The sequence below is a fragment of the Periplaneta americana genome, chromosome 4 (genome assembly GCF_040183065.1).
Source record: "Periplaneta americana isolate PAMFEO1 chromosome 4, P.americana_PAMFEO1_priV1, whole genome shotgun sequence".
Classification (NCBI taxonomy): Eukaryota; Metazoa; Arthropoda; class Insecta; order Blattodea; family Blattidae; genus Periplaneta; species Periplaneta americana.
In genome coordinates, this window is record NC_091120.1 from 62,611,520 (window position 1) to 62,626,969 (window position 15,450).

General features: G+C 34.3%; 1 protein-coding gene and 1 long non-coding RNA gene across 5 annotated transcripts in view; one reads left to right on the forward strand and one right to left on the reverse strand.

Moving 5' to 3' along the window:
- Positions 1–4,092, reverse strand: part of LOC138697842 (uncharacterized) — a 434,418-nt gene extending 430,326 nt beyond the window's left edge. For both annotated transcript variants that reach the window (XR_011331625.1, XR_011331624.1), the window contains exon 1: positions 3,926–4,092. This is a non-coding gene — a long non-coding RNA (uncharacterized lncRNA). The remainder of the gene's footprint in view (positions 1–3,925) is intronic.
- The window catches only part of LOC138697839 (atrial natriuretic peptide receptor 1-like), a 2,249,689-nt gene that overhangs the window by 1,513,384 nt on the left and 720,855 nt on the right, over positions 1–15,450 (forward strand). The window lies entirely within an intron of this gene.

The window sequence follows — 15,450 nt, forward strand, 5'->3', positions numbered from 1 at the left end:
TTGCAGTGAAAGACCTGCCCTTGGATAGAAAACTATGAATGGATGAATGTGTGTATAATTTCTTACGATGTGAAATAATTTTATTCCATTTATTACAAATGTGTAAACAAAACTGTAAAGAGTTCTTGCATTTCGATCGGGTAAATAATATTCTTTCTGTTCACTTTTGTGTTTTGGTTACTGCTACCCTAGATCATAATATATACTCAGATTGCTCGACCTTATAGGCTTTGACGATAACTTTCGTCAGTTTACTATGCTGCCATCTAGTTGTTACATAAGGAGTTACGTCATAACTCCCATTTTAATTGCATTAGCGACTGTATTGCCATCTCGTGTTCGTTTACGGTGGACGGGTGGTGATCCTGGCGGCTGTTCTCTTCAAAGTGCTACCGATTTTAACATAGGGATAAGCTATCTGTTATATATAATGATCTAGGCTGCTACCTACTGTATACCTACAACAATACATCCAGCCACGTAGCACGAGAATAATCAAGGTCATTCATGCTCTGACATCACCGGTGTAGGCGAACTTCACTGTATCTTGGTTACAGCCTAGATTGTTACACGCCCACAGTGAAAAATATACCAGTTTTACTCTTACATTCGCAGAAATATGTGCAAATAATAAAACAAAATGGTTTTGTCACTGCATATCTAGCAGGTTTCGAGCTCGTTTCACAAAATTTCGCGTTGCGTCGACAAAAATATGTTCCATAATTCTTTGTGCGAGCGGCACATCACCAGTTGGTTTAACATATTACATAAATCAAGCGTCACATGTGGAGACAACAAAACGCTGGGGCCCAGTGTTCTCCGTCTGAAATAACGTTTTTTCTCACCGATTTCTCTCGGAATAACGTTTTTTTTCTCTCCAATTTCTCTCAACTGCAATATTATTTACCTCAAATACTTCCGCTCACGTAGCATGTGTAAAAATATTGCACATTCGCACCTTTTATCTGTCTGCGTAAAATAAGTCAATTGTTTCACAAGACGAATTTAGCATAACCTATATTCTCATAAAGAAATATTTGAAAATTTTCAAATCGATAAAGTCTTAAAAGTGTCTTGCACGAGTGGATAGGCCTACTGTTAAGGGAAGCTTAAATAAGATATCTTAGCCTTTTATGTTTGAAATATCTCGAAGAATAACCCCCTAAAATTAATGACCTTACGGTTTACTCTGTAGAGTAATAGTTATTAATAATAAAATGTAGTTAATGGTGGATTCCTGAAAGCAAAAATGTAACAGCACCACCATTAACGAATGATATACAAATTGTCCATAATTTTTATGACAATAACAACATTGGTGCTGCCACATTTTGACTAATGCGACATTCTACTAACAGATTTAAATTCTAACTTAGCCCAAAGATTGCAGCGCGTTCATAATGCCTGCATACGTTTCATTTGCAACATCCGCAAATACGACCACATTACACCTTCCCTTGAAACGCTCCAATGGGTAAGATTACAGGAACGAAGATATATCCATTCACTAATTTTCTATATCACATCGTCAATACTTCTTCGCCTAACTATCTCTCTGTGCGTTTAAATTTCTTGTCCTCTTATCACAGCCTGGGTACTCGTTCTATAAATGACTCTTTATTATCTATGCCTAGCCATAAAACAGGTCACTATTCTTCCTCTTTCACAGTATCAGCAATTCGTTTCTCCAACTCCCTACCCAGCTCCCTCGAATAATATTGCAATTTAAAAGAAAATTGTTTAAACACGTGACCAGTATTCATGTTTAATTCTCCTTTGTGTGTGTGTGTGTGTGTGTGTGTGTGTAATATATATATATATATATATATATATATATATATATATAATTTTCCTCACTGTTGTATAGTTATAATTTACTTTGAATTTGTTATTCTTGTAATTTGTAATATTGGTTCACTTACCGCTTGCATATTCATTGAGTGTAACTTCTAGCCTTATATTATTTTGTAATTATTATTTAGTATGTTTGCATTAATTTACTCAACTTGTACTTCTATGACTGTATACATTTTTTATTAGTGTTCTTTAAATATTAGTAAAATTGTATCAGCTTCTCTTTATCAGCCGATGAATTTATTATCATAGCCTTTTTACTGTGAATTTTATTTGATATTCGTATTTATTTATTTTTATTATTATTTTATTACATTCCATTTTGTTATATTCTACCTTACGTTTTCCATATTAACCATTTGTACTAAATGAATTGCTTTTACCATATTCCAATGTATTTTACTTCCTTTTTTCTATTATTGTATTACTTTCATGTTGTTTAGTGTCGATTTTATTATGACATTATTATTTTTTTTTATATGTTAGTATTCTGTTCTTTAACTTTTGTTAAGTTTTAAATGCTTGTATACTTTGTGATCTGGTAGAGTGTAAGAGAAGGCCCTATGGCCTTAACTCTGCCAGTATAAATAAAGAATTATTGTTATTATTATTATTATTATTATTATTATTATTATTATTATTATTATTTATATGTTAGTTTTCTGTTCTTTAACTTTTTGTTAAGTTTTAACTGCTTGTATACTTTGTGATCTGGTAGAGTGTAAGAGAAGGCCCTATGGCCTTAACTCTGCCAGTATAAATAAAGAATTATTATTATTATTATTATTATTATTATTATTATTATTTTTTTTTTTATTTTTATATGTTAGTATTCTGTTCTTTAACTTTTTGTTAAGTTTTAACTGCTTGTATACTTTGCGATCTGCTAGAGTGTAAGAGAAAGCCCTATGGCCTTAACTCTGCCAGTATAAATAAAGAATTATTATTATTATTATTATTATTATTATTATTAAAATTATTATTATTATTATTATTATTATTATTATTATTATTATTATTATTATTTGTTTCTGGCTGGATTAATTTTGCTCAGGATAGGGACCAATGGCGGGCTTATGTGAGGGCGGCAATGAACTTCCGGGTTCCTTAATAGCCAGTAAGTAAGTAAGTAAGTAGGCTAATCCAATCATATCATATTAAAATATTGAAGGTAAAAATTTTATGTTAAAAATATACAAAGTGTAATATAAATGTTAAATGTTATGGTTTATTTAACGACGCTCGCAACTGCAGAGGTTATATCAGCGTCGCCGGATGTGTCGGAATTTTGTCCCGCGGGAGTTCTTTTACATGCCAGTAAATCTACTGACATGAGCCTGTCGCATTTAAGCACACTTAAATGCCATCGATCTGCCCCAGGATCGAACACGCAACCTTGGGCATAGAAGGCCAGCGCTATACCAACTCGCCAACCAGGTCGACAAGTGTAATATACGTAACGTAATAATTTTAACATACAGATTGAATTTTGTAATTATAAGATCTTTTTGTTCCTAGTACGTCTGTATTTATTTTAAAAGACGTGAAACATAATTAAATTGCCTTATCGTATCATGTTTTCTGACGTTCTTGAGTAAGCTTGTTAAACCGTTTCGTAATAAGTCATCGCTAAAAGAGAATGATTATGTTTACAATATCAACTTAATATCCCGCACGTATTTCTTGAAATACTCTGTATAATTTATTACTATGAAAAGTGAAAATCATACCTGTGGTTATTCACAGCTTACTTTTTACTTTCCAAGTTCCCAATTCACATGTACAAGGCATTTTCCACGACGCTCAAGTCAGAATATCGAGATTCACACAAATATCACGTCATAAATATAATTAAAATTCGCTGAGTTTTACCACTTAGCAGCGGACATGGTTTACTGATATCAAAAACCTGACTCTTTGCCCTACTCGAGAATACGAGATACCGTATGCACTCCTACACCACATGTCTATGCAGTCATATTCTGTGTTTGTGAAAATTTGGCAGGTGCACGTACTGCGTCATTAGCAAGTCCCTTGAAAAATTATATAGAGAAAATACCATACTCCTCACCTGCGAGTGTATAACTTTCTTCTTGCGTATAAGGAAACGCAACACCAGAGCCGCTAGCAATCTCTTCAGGAGACATTGTTACGGTAAGTTGCACATCACACAACAGAAAACATTCAACTTCTGAATTTGGAAAGAAACGGAATTTATCTTCGTTTACAGGGAGGGACTTCTCAGCAAAACATGTTTGTTGTACGCTAGATATCTCTGTTTAGTTTTAAAGCGATAACATGCGTTTGTCATTCTTATACTGTCCGCTTCAGAATCTTTCTCTTTCGAATGACGCACCTTAAAATAATTTATCTCTAGCTATAAAATATTTTGCGCACAAGAAAGAAAGTACGGTTATATCTACGCTTAGCATCAGTGAGAGGCGAGACTTCGTGACGATTTAACTAGTCAACACCGCTTTATCAGTGACTAGTCGACATAGACCGGCTTGAACTAGCTCCGCTTTATATTGCCTTCTCATTCTGAAAGCACTTCGCCACTTCTCGCAGTAGGCAACAGAATTTCCCTCTCTCAGATCCGTTTGGAAACGATTGAGGTTCCAGCGGCTAAAAATCTTTGCTGGCGCTGAGCTAGACCTACACAGCAAAATATAACACAGCTCGGCAGTTGCGAGCGTCGTTAAATAAAATATAATTATTAATTATCTTAATGTTGTTTATCATCTGAATTTTCTTCTGTCCCGAACATTTTTTCTCTTTCAACATTCCTTCCAGTATATCCTTCAATAGGCAGTTTAATCAACATCATCCTCATCTTCTTCACGGATTGGCCCTATTAATAAAGGGAGATCATTTTATTTTTACTTCAATTTTTATTGTACCTGAGTTTTTAATCTATTTCACTCCCATCCCTTCTACTAGTGAAGTTCAACCGTCCTCCACACAGATCCAAGACCGCATAGTAACCTTTCGGTCATAGTAAACAGTACGTTCCAAAATATGTTCTCGTTTTCCAGTGACGAAAGCGCTTTCAATATTGTATCTTTTTCCATTTGCCTATTTTGCATCCCGGCTTCCCCCACCTGCTTCCATTCGCCTCCCTGTAAATGCTAGTGGCTGGACTGTCTTAGCTCTTTTCTGAGAACATTAATTTCTGTTAGGAATTGGACGTCTACGTAATATTATACCCATACAATTGTTTAAAATAACTTAAATAAAAAGGCCTCGTTAAGTAATTAACTGTCACGTGATTTCCCCCCTTTCTACGACGCTGCGACGTAACCACTTGGACGGATAGTAAATAGCATGTCTGAGTAATTTTATCTTTTCGGATCGGACAGAAGTGAAGATTGAATTTACAGTACGTAAGGTCTCTTTTATAGAGAAGGTACAGAATTATTTCAACATGAGTTACTGATACGAAGTACGAACCTGGTAATTGGAATTACGTACAATAGCGTATAGTGCGATAATATGCACAAAAGAACTGAAGCCTGTATCGAAATGATCGGCCACCATTTTAAAAAAATGTGTTTAAATATCCATATTATGATTATTTTTCAATTTAACTTCATTCTCTGTGGTGTACGTTAATGTGCTGTAGACAGTATAATATACACCGCATAATGAATACGTCCGAATGGAAAGCTCAGTTCGTCAGTAAAAACACTCATTGTTAACACTGTACTGTATTCTGATTAAAGAAAAACCGAATGAAAATTATCAAACTCAAAATCGCGATATTTCCTAGTTTACGTAAATGGATGAACTACTTTTCTTCCCTCCTATACCTAGTAAAGTGATTTGTTTGTATTTTACGCCAGTAGCATCGAACTCCAATCGTAGAAAGAGGTAGCAAACGCTGTTTCCGGTTCTTAACTCTTAATCAAAAGGTATAGCCAGGTTAATATTACAAATGTTAGTAAAAATAAAATGATTACTCTGTACAATTTTTGGGGATCTGTATATCTCCATCCTTTCAACATGTGAAAGCCAATTTCGTGAGAAATTTTTTTTCCCCCTTGAAGATTCGACTCAACCCTCATTCCATATCAATAGTCCGAAGCACGCAGCGACGACTGCGCGAATCAATAGAAGAGAATATTTTGCGCCATATTTTAAACCCATTTACTTGCCTTAGTAGTTTGTATAGGTCATTTTCTTGTAGAGAATTTACGCGTGTACGAACTTTCAATGGGTTTCCATATATGTTGTGGAAGGGTTTTTGTTAGGCAATCCTTGAGTTAAAAGAGATCAAGCACGAAGGAAAGTTACCGTTTTGAATACGAATCCTTATTTTTTTTAAAATAAATTCATTAGATATGGGTCACCAGATTCGAATGTAAAATGTTTTATTCTTTACCAGTAAGTTTATCCTATCCATAACGAAATATTTTGTCTTCTGACTCCAGAAACGTCAAAATATATTTATTCTGTCTTTATCCAACTTCCAATCTTAGGGCTTACATTCAACCTGGCTAGCCAAAATTTTACGAATGGGCCATTTATATGCATCTCGAGGAATCCATTCAATTATTTTTTCTGAAATTTATTTTGTTCATTAGTTTATTTATAAAGCTCCACAAATAAACTTCAGTTTTGCGACATCCTTCACACATTCCACAATAATTCAACATATTTTCTCATTCTGGACTATCGAATTTAGATTAGCTGCCTACCTTACCGGGAAGGCAATTTCTGTATCCACTACTTCTTTTAATTCATGAGAACCCATACTTCAGATTTTAGATAAATAATAATAATAATTCTAATTGAGACTCTAATTCTAATTGAATACAATTGGTTACATAGTTATTATATAGAATGTCGCAGAGAGAATACAAGATTTAATTTCGTAATAAAAATAAAAACAATAAATAATTCAGATCCTGTCATGGTCTCCATATGGGAGGAAGAAAATGCAAAAACCTCGCAGCACCTGGAGAGGTGGAGTGGCCAGGGTAATGCAGGAGCGGAATTTGAAAGAAGGCGACTGGCAGGACAGAAGACTTTGGAGGATGGCAGTAGGAGGCAACCCCATAAAAGGGGAGACGCCTTTAGAAGTAAAAAAAAGTCATCTTCATCATCATCATCATCATCATCAATAGCTATCAGGGTTTAGGCCATTTGGCCTGTTTCGTCTCAGGTGAAAAGCTGGTCTCTCCATCGCTTCTTCGGGCGTCCACGATCTCGATATCCAAGGGGTCTGTAATTTAATAATCTCCTGGGTAGTCTATCATTTGGCATCCGTAGAACATGCTCATGCCAGTTGCTCCGATACTTGTGGATTGTCTCTGTAATGGCTGCGATATTTAGTTCTTGTCGGATGTCTTCATTATATTTATGGTCATAGAGAGTGTAGCCTGCTAGCGGTTCTTAGTAATCTCATCTCAGCTGCTTCTATTCTTTTCAGTTGACTAGTTGTTAGAGTCCAAGTTTCTGATCCATATAGCAAAGTTGGAATGGCCATTGTTTTGTAGAATTTCAAAATTGTGTCTTACCGGACCTTCTTAAACAGTGTATTTCTAATTGTTCTTAGCAGCTGTTGAAATTTGGCTAATTTATTATCTATATCTCGAGAATGAATATAGGAGAGAATACAGCCAAGCTAAGTAAAAGCATTTACTTGCTCTACTTCAGAGTTATTGATAACTATTTTAGTTCTTATAGAATTTTTATCAAATAAAGGCCATGGTTTTTGTTTTGTGTATAGAAATTTCTAAATTGTACTCTTTTGTTAACAATAGAACATTTATCTATTTTTATTGCGATTAGTTGTTACGGAGCATTGTTATTGTCAAAACATACATGAAGGAAGGATAATAGAGTTCCTTCTACGAATGTTACGGGGCGCTACACGAAGGAACAACGCGGTTTTATTGTGAAAACTCATTACAATTACAGATACGGAGATGTTATGCAGAGAGAATTCGAAGACTTTGTGAAATTTTCGGTCGACGAAATGCGCCTAATCAAACGATTGATTAAGAGATTTGAGGAGAAAGGAATCGATTTTGGACAATAAATCATTCTGTAGAGTTTTTGTGGTCCCAAGTGTATGGTATGGTTCCAGAAGGACGCGCAACCAACCACACTGCGCGCGATACAGCTGATTTGTTGAGAGAAAAATTTCCTGCCAGTTTCTTCTCACGAAAAGGCGACCAGAACTGGCCGCCGCGGTGTTGTGATTTTGACACTCTGGGAGTGCTTTCTTTGGGGATTTGTGAAATTTCGTTTTCATGTCAACAATTTTATTCACGAACAATTCTGAGCTCAAGGAGGAGATTCGAGGTGTCTTGGCGAAATTAAGTCAGAACTGTGTGGCGAGATAATTTAAAATGTTGCCCAAAGAGGGAGAGTGTGCCAGAATAGTCACGGAGGACACTGTCTGAAACAGTGTTCTACTATGAACCGTAGTATAAGCACACTTTATAGACTGCTGAAATTAATATATCAGTAATGTTTCCAATAATATTTGATTTTATTACGAAATTAAATCTTACATTCTTCATGGAACAGTGAATATAATATGTTTCTGTTATAAAATTATAGTGTTTCAGTCTTCATTTTCCTTTATTGTCTTCCTTTACAAAATGAATTATATAGCACTGATATTTTTCCAGAGAATACTTTTCTATTTAAAATCCTCCCTCTTTTTTATCATTTTATTTGGTTCATTACTTCTTTTCTGTAGCCTATACATTAATTACCTTTGCAATAAATTACGTAAAATATATATTTTTTTGTTTTATTGAGGAATTACTTGTCAATAAATTTATTATCCACAATATACTTAACTTTATTTCAATCGGTAATTATGTATGGAATTATAGAATGGGATAGCTTATTTAAAACCAATTTTAATCCACTTTATTTATTGTAGGAGAAAATAATTAAAATATGTCTTCATGAACCTATTGATTTTCCATCTCAAAATTTGTTTTTAGACTTTAATGTTCTTAAAATAAGACAAATTTATTATATTGTATTAATAAAATTCATACATAAAAGTCGAAATAGTTTTTAATTGTTTTCTCATAGTTATGAAAGAAAAGGTATGAATTCTTTAAGATTGTTTGAACCAAAATGCAACACTGCTGCAGTATTTAATCATAGTAGTAATTTAGTCCCAAGTATATATAACAAATTTATATTTAAATATCCTAATCGTGTCAATTCTAATAGTTCTAGTATTAAATTTAAAAAGTTATGTATGGATTTTATAAACAATGAAAAATTGTGAATTTAGATTTATAATATATTCTTATTCTATAGTAGACATAAGGCAAATTGTATTGTATAGGCTACTTCTTAATTTAAATTCAGGAATCCGCCCCTGAGCACGAGTTCTACTCTTCAGGGGTGAACTAAAGTTTTATCTCTTTATATTATAGTTTATGTTACAATTATTAGCAAAACAAATACAAATACCTCTTCAGCCTATATACTTATATTCTTTCTCAATTATTAGATGTTAAATGTTATGTTTTATTTAACAACGCTCGCAACTGCAGAGGCTATATCAGCGTCGCCGGATGTGCCGGAATTTTGTCCCGCAGGAGTTCTTTTACATGCCAGTAAATCTACTGACGTGAGCCTGTCGCATTTAAGCACATTTAAATGCCATCGACCTGGCCCGGGATCGAACCCGCAACCTTCAGCATAGAAGGCCAGAGCTATACCAACTTCGATTATTAGATCATCAGTGTCTGATACTATAGAAAAAGTGTGCTTTTTAACTAGATATAAAAACTATAATTCTCATGTCTATTTTTAAGTCTTTGTATAATTAATTTCACATCCTCGAGCGACTATCTGACCATAATTTCATTTTATATAAAATTACGTAATTTAAATGGAAAGTTTATTGATATTAATACATCTCTGACAAATTGTGTTGAGCACAAACAACATCAGTTCCCAGTTCAATACTCTATGAAAATCGTGAACTTCCAATATATAGCAATATTAACACTTAAACTCGACCAGAGTAATATTAAACTTGATGCATTCTCCATTGAACGGGGCGGGATTAATGCTATTACGTAGTACAACAGATGTTGAAATGCCTCCGGTACACGAGTGAGGGGACATTTAAATGCATACGAGCGGAAAGTATTAATAACGGTTTGATATAGCTTATGTTCTGTGAAAAGGATGGCCGATGTTATTACAAAATGTTCCCCCTACCAAGATATGTTTCCGAAATTTCATATAACCGTTTATCTCCGCTAGTGAGAACGAAGAGATAGTGCGATGCATCGTTTAATGGTCAGTGACGAAGCTCTAAAGTTTTGAGGCTTAACCTGCCCAAAAAGTATGAGTTATTATTCCTGCTAACAGCAGTCCTATAAGTTCGTAATAACGATATGTTGTAACACTTCGTTGCACTCCGATCGTTCAATAGGTATATTAATTTCACTGTTGGCAGTCATTCCAGTATGGAGAGAGCAGTGCGAGTAGCGAGGCTTACGGAAAAAAAGCCTCTAAAAGCACGGCTACGACTTTGACTCGCAAGCTTGAAGGGGGACCGGGGAGGGGGTATCGATTCGCTACATCTCTTTAACTAGGAAACAGTTCTTTGATTGTCCTCCTAATGTGTATTCTGTTTTAATGCATTATTGGAGGATTTACTGTTAGACATAGCTTATTTCATTCAGTTTATTGTACATCTACATTTTAATATTATAACAGATTATATTTATTTATCCTAATTCCATTACCCTAATTCCTGTTGTGGACGTTACAGCTCATGCATTATGTCCAGACACGCCCCCACTCTTCCTACAGAGCTGAGCACTAGATCGGATGAGTTTACTTACGAATTATAGGATAATGGGTTAGCCTTTACCTTGAACTCGGTACACACACGCCCGACCTTCCCTTCTACTCCTACCCCCTCCACAGGAAACGTTGTTCCCCTACTGCCCATCGCGAGTGTCTTGACAAAATGTATGAGCTGTACACAAAATCATAGGGAGTTCTTCAAATTCTCTGTCACTTTTTCTATGACAACTACTGAGGGAAGTGAATTGACATCGACCATATATCCGTGGCGCGACAGCCCTTTAAGGGCCCAGGCTGACCAACTGATTGCTGGCCTCATGACCACATGCCTCAGTAAAGGTGAAAGAACTTACAATCAGAACTGATGCATCATGTGGTTAACACGATGATCCACCAGCCGTTACAGCTGGCTTTCTTGACAGGATTTAGCCACCCAGCGTAATTCCCCAAATTCATCACGATGCTGGGTGGTACAGGTCCCACACATTGGTCGAAATTTCATGAGAAAAAAGCCTTCCTACATGAGGATTCGAAACAGTGCGCATTCCTTAACGCGATTAGACCACGACGCTACGGCGCGGGACATCAACCATACATATCTAATAAAAATACGAACCATTCAACAGCTTTGTATATTGGGATTGGGTATCAGTGAAAGAAGTTTTATGTAATTTGATGCCAAATTATAACTTTATTTAAATTCATCTTCTTCTTCTACGTCACGGTTTAGGCCTTCCATTAGCCTGTTCCGGCTCCAAATTGTTGCTGCCTCCATCTTTTCTTAGGTCTTCCTAAGTTTCTTTTTCCTCGTGGTGAGTAATTGTATGCTGCTTTTGGTATTCTATTGTTCGTCATCCTTGTTAGGTGGTTTTCCCATTTTGTTCTATGTTTCACTATTGTTGTATTTAGTTCCTCTACTTTTAGTTGTTGTCTTATTTCTGTATTGTATTTTTTGTCTGTTCTTTGATATCCCGCTATTGGCCTGAGGAATTTCATTTCAGCAGCTTGTATTCTAGCTATATGTTGTGCCGTCATTGTCCATGTTTCGGATCCATAAGTAATTGTAGGAACTGCCATCGTCTTATATAATTTCATTAGAGAGTCTTTTCTGGCTTTATTTTTCAAGGTTCTTTTCAGTGTTCCTGTTATATAGTTAAACTTGTTTAACTTGTTATTTATATCTGTTTCTGTTGTGTATGTTATTTCGCAACCTAGGAAATTAAATTTTGAGACTTGTTCTATTGCTTTATTTTCTAAAATTATCTTTGTCCGAACTGGATAAGAGCCCTTGAAAGCCATTGCCTTTGTTTTTCCTGATGATATTTCCATGTTGTATTTTTTTTATATTTCGTTTAATTTATATAGCATTCTCTGCATTTCATCCTCTGTTTTTGCTATTAAAATCTGATCATCTGCGAAGGCTAACGTTTTTATTATCATATTTCCTAAATTAATTCCTCCTATTGTTATTTGTTTCCATGATCTTATCATGTCGTCTAGATATATATTAAAAAGAGTGGTTGATAATGGACAACCTTGTCTAACTCCTCCTGTTATTCTTATAGGTTCTCTTTGGTTTATTTTTATTTTTGTTTTTCCGTACATATCTTTAATCACTTCTATCAAATGTAATGGGATTTCCTTTTCATTTAATATATTCCACAATTTTGGTCTAGACACTTTGTCAAAAGCCTTCTTATAATCTATGAAAAGGATATGAGTTTCTAAGTTGAATTCCCTTCTTTTCTCAATTATTTGCTTTAAGGTAAAAACGTTATCTATGCAGCTTCTCCCTTTCCTAAAACCTGTCTGCTCTTCTGATATTATTATGTCGACTATATTTGATAGTCTTTGGCTTATTATTTTTGCATATACTTTATATGTTGTACATAGTAAGCTTATTCCCCTATAATTTTCTGGGTTTGTTTTATCTCCTTTTTTAAATATCGATATTATCTTCCCTATTTTCCATTCTTCTGGCGTAGTCTTTTGTTTCCAACATTTGTTATAAAAATTTAATAGCCTTTCTTGAAAATTTCTGGGGGCATATTTTAATAATTCTATATTTATATTGTCTATTCCACATGCTTTATTATTCCTACTTTTCTTTAGTGCTTCTAACATCTCTTGCATTTCTAAGTCATCTACTTCTATGTACTGTTTGTTTCTTCCTATAGTTTCTTCTTCATTTTCTTTATCAGTCCATAATTTCTTATAATAATTTTCTAATTCTATATCTTGTATAATTATCAGATTTGTTTTATCTTTTTCTTGGGAATTAAGGCTTCTTATAAATTTATATACTTTGTCCTGTCTTCCATGTAAATTGTGTTCCATTTCTGCTATGTAGTTTTCCCAATGTTCTCTATTTAGTTTCCTAGTATATCTTTTTACTAATGCTCTTGCTCTATTATATTCTATTTTATTCTGATCATTCTTGTTATTAAGATATTTTAGATAAGCCTCTTTTTTTCACTCACTAATTTCTGAATTTCGGGATCCAATTTTTTTAAGCCTTTTTTCCTCCCTCCTACTTTCTTTGTCCCTAAAACTTCTTTTGCTGTTTTATGTAAGAGTCCTCTAATACATTGCCATTCTTCTTCAATTTCTTCTTTTGGCTCTTCTGCATTTGTATAGTCTCTTAACCTTCTTTTATATAGGTCTTGTATGGATTCTTCTTCTAGTAACTTTATTCTATAGATTTCTTGTTTTTCCTCTTCTTTATTTTTTTTTTTTTTTGCAGTTTCTGCACCATTTCTTTTGTATATTTATTTTGCTAATCAGTAGAAAATGATCGCTGTGAATGTCACTTCCTCTAAAGACTCTTGTGTCCCTAACCAGGTTTTTCATTTTTTGGTTAACCATAATGTAATCTATTATTGAGCATGATCCTCTCTCACTTCTCGTATATTTATGAATTTCTTTATGTTTGAAGTAGTTATTAGTTATTCTCAGTTGATTAAAGCATGCGAAATTTAGTACCTTTTTTCCATTATTATTTAATGTTTCTTCTCCATTATTTCCTGTCACATTTGTGATTGGTGTTTTCCCAATACGAGCATTTACATCACCTGCTATGATTAGATAATCATTTTTATTTGTTTGATCTATTACTTTTTGTAGTTGCTGATAGAATTCTATTGTATCTTGCTTTCTGCCCTCTTCTGGTGCATAGATTCCTATTAGTGTAAGGTTTTCTTTTGGTAATTTGCATCTTATTTTCATTATTCTCTGGTTTACCCATTCATATATTGTTATTGTGTTTCTTAATTTTGTGCTTACTAATATTGCTACTCCTGTTTGAGCTCTTTCAGTTATTTCAACCCCTCTATAAAACATTGTATAGTTATTTAGGTCTTGGCTTCCTTTTTGTTTCTTTTTCTTTTCTGTTATGACTGCAATGTCTATTTCTCTTTAAATTCATAATTCAATATTTATCTTTATTATTTTCACATTACAGACGTTATTCATGAAAGGAACTCTCGGTCTGGTTTCATTTTTTTTTTTTTTTTTTTTTTTTTTTTTTTTTTTTTTTTTTTTTTTTTTTTTACATTCTGCGTCATAAAGTTTGGGCGCTAATTGTAATATTGTAAACAGATTTGCAACGCCATTCGGTTCCTTTTATCTTTAAAGACGCCGGGATATACTGCTGCAATAAGTTTTATGCTGTATTGATTTTTTATGGATCTTCAGTTAATACATCACTCCTTTCTCGTGACTGCTGTGTTATTCTCTATGATATTTGACTATAGAAGCTTTATATCTGAAGGGCATAGTATCAAAGTTAGACAACTCCATTTTTTCGATTTCGAGATATGATTGTTTCTTATAGAATTTTGTGTGCTTAATGCGATTCTGGAACCATTTAGGTTCAAAAACAGACAGAACAGAGCGAAAATAGCACTTAATTGTGCACTTTAGAAACAAAACGTAGACAACTGGTTTCAAATTAGGACAATTCCTTCAGTAGCCAATGAGAAGCCCACATTCATACCATCTTTTTCCATCACACATCGCGAATCTAACATGGCTGACTGTTTATACAGGGACATCATTTTATTTTTACTTCAATTTTTATTGTACCTGAGATTTGAATGTACTTCACTCCCACCCCCTCTACTAGTAAACTTCCAACTGTTCTCCACACAGAACCAAGGCCGCGTACATGCAGTCAAGCAGTACTGAGTTAGTGAGTATAGTACGTTCCAGAAATATGTTCGCGATTTCTACTGACGAAAGAGCTTTCAATATTGAATCATATTTTCGCACAGGTACTGTCGTCCGTTTGTCTACGTCGTAGCTCGGTTTCCCCCACCCGCTTCTGCTCGCTTCTCTCTAAAGGCTAAGAGCTGGGCTGTCTTAGCTCTTTTCTGAAAACATTAATTTCTGTCAGGAATTAATTGGACGTCTACGTAATATTATACAACCGTTTAAAATAACTTAAATAAAAGGGCATCGTTAAGGAATTAACTGTCACGTGATTTCCCCCCTTTCTACGACCCTGCGACAAAACCACTTGGACGGACAGTAGATAGCATGTCTGAGTAATTTTGTCTTTTCGGATCGGGCAGAAGTGAAGATTGAATTTACAGTACGTAAGGTACTCTTTTATAGAGTAGATACAGAATTATTTCAACATGAGTTACTCGTACGAAGGACGAAACTGGTAATTGGAATTAAGTACAATAGTCTATAGTGCGATAATATGCACAAATGAATTGAAGCTTGTATCGAAATGAACGGCCTCCATTTTAAAAAATGCGTTTAAATATCCATATTATGATCATTTTT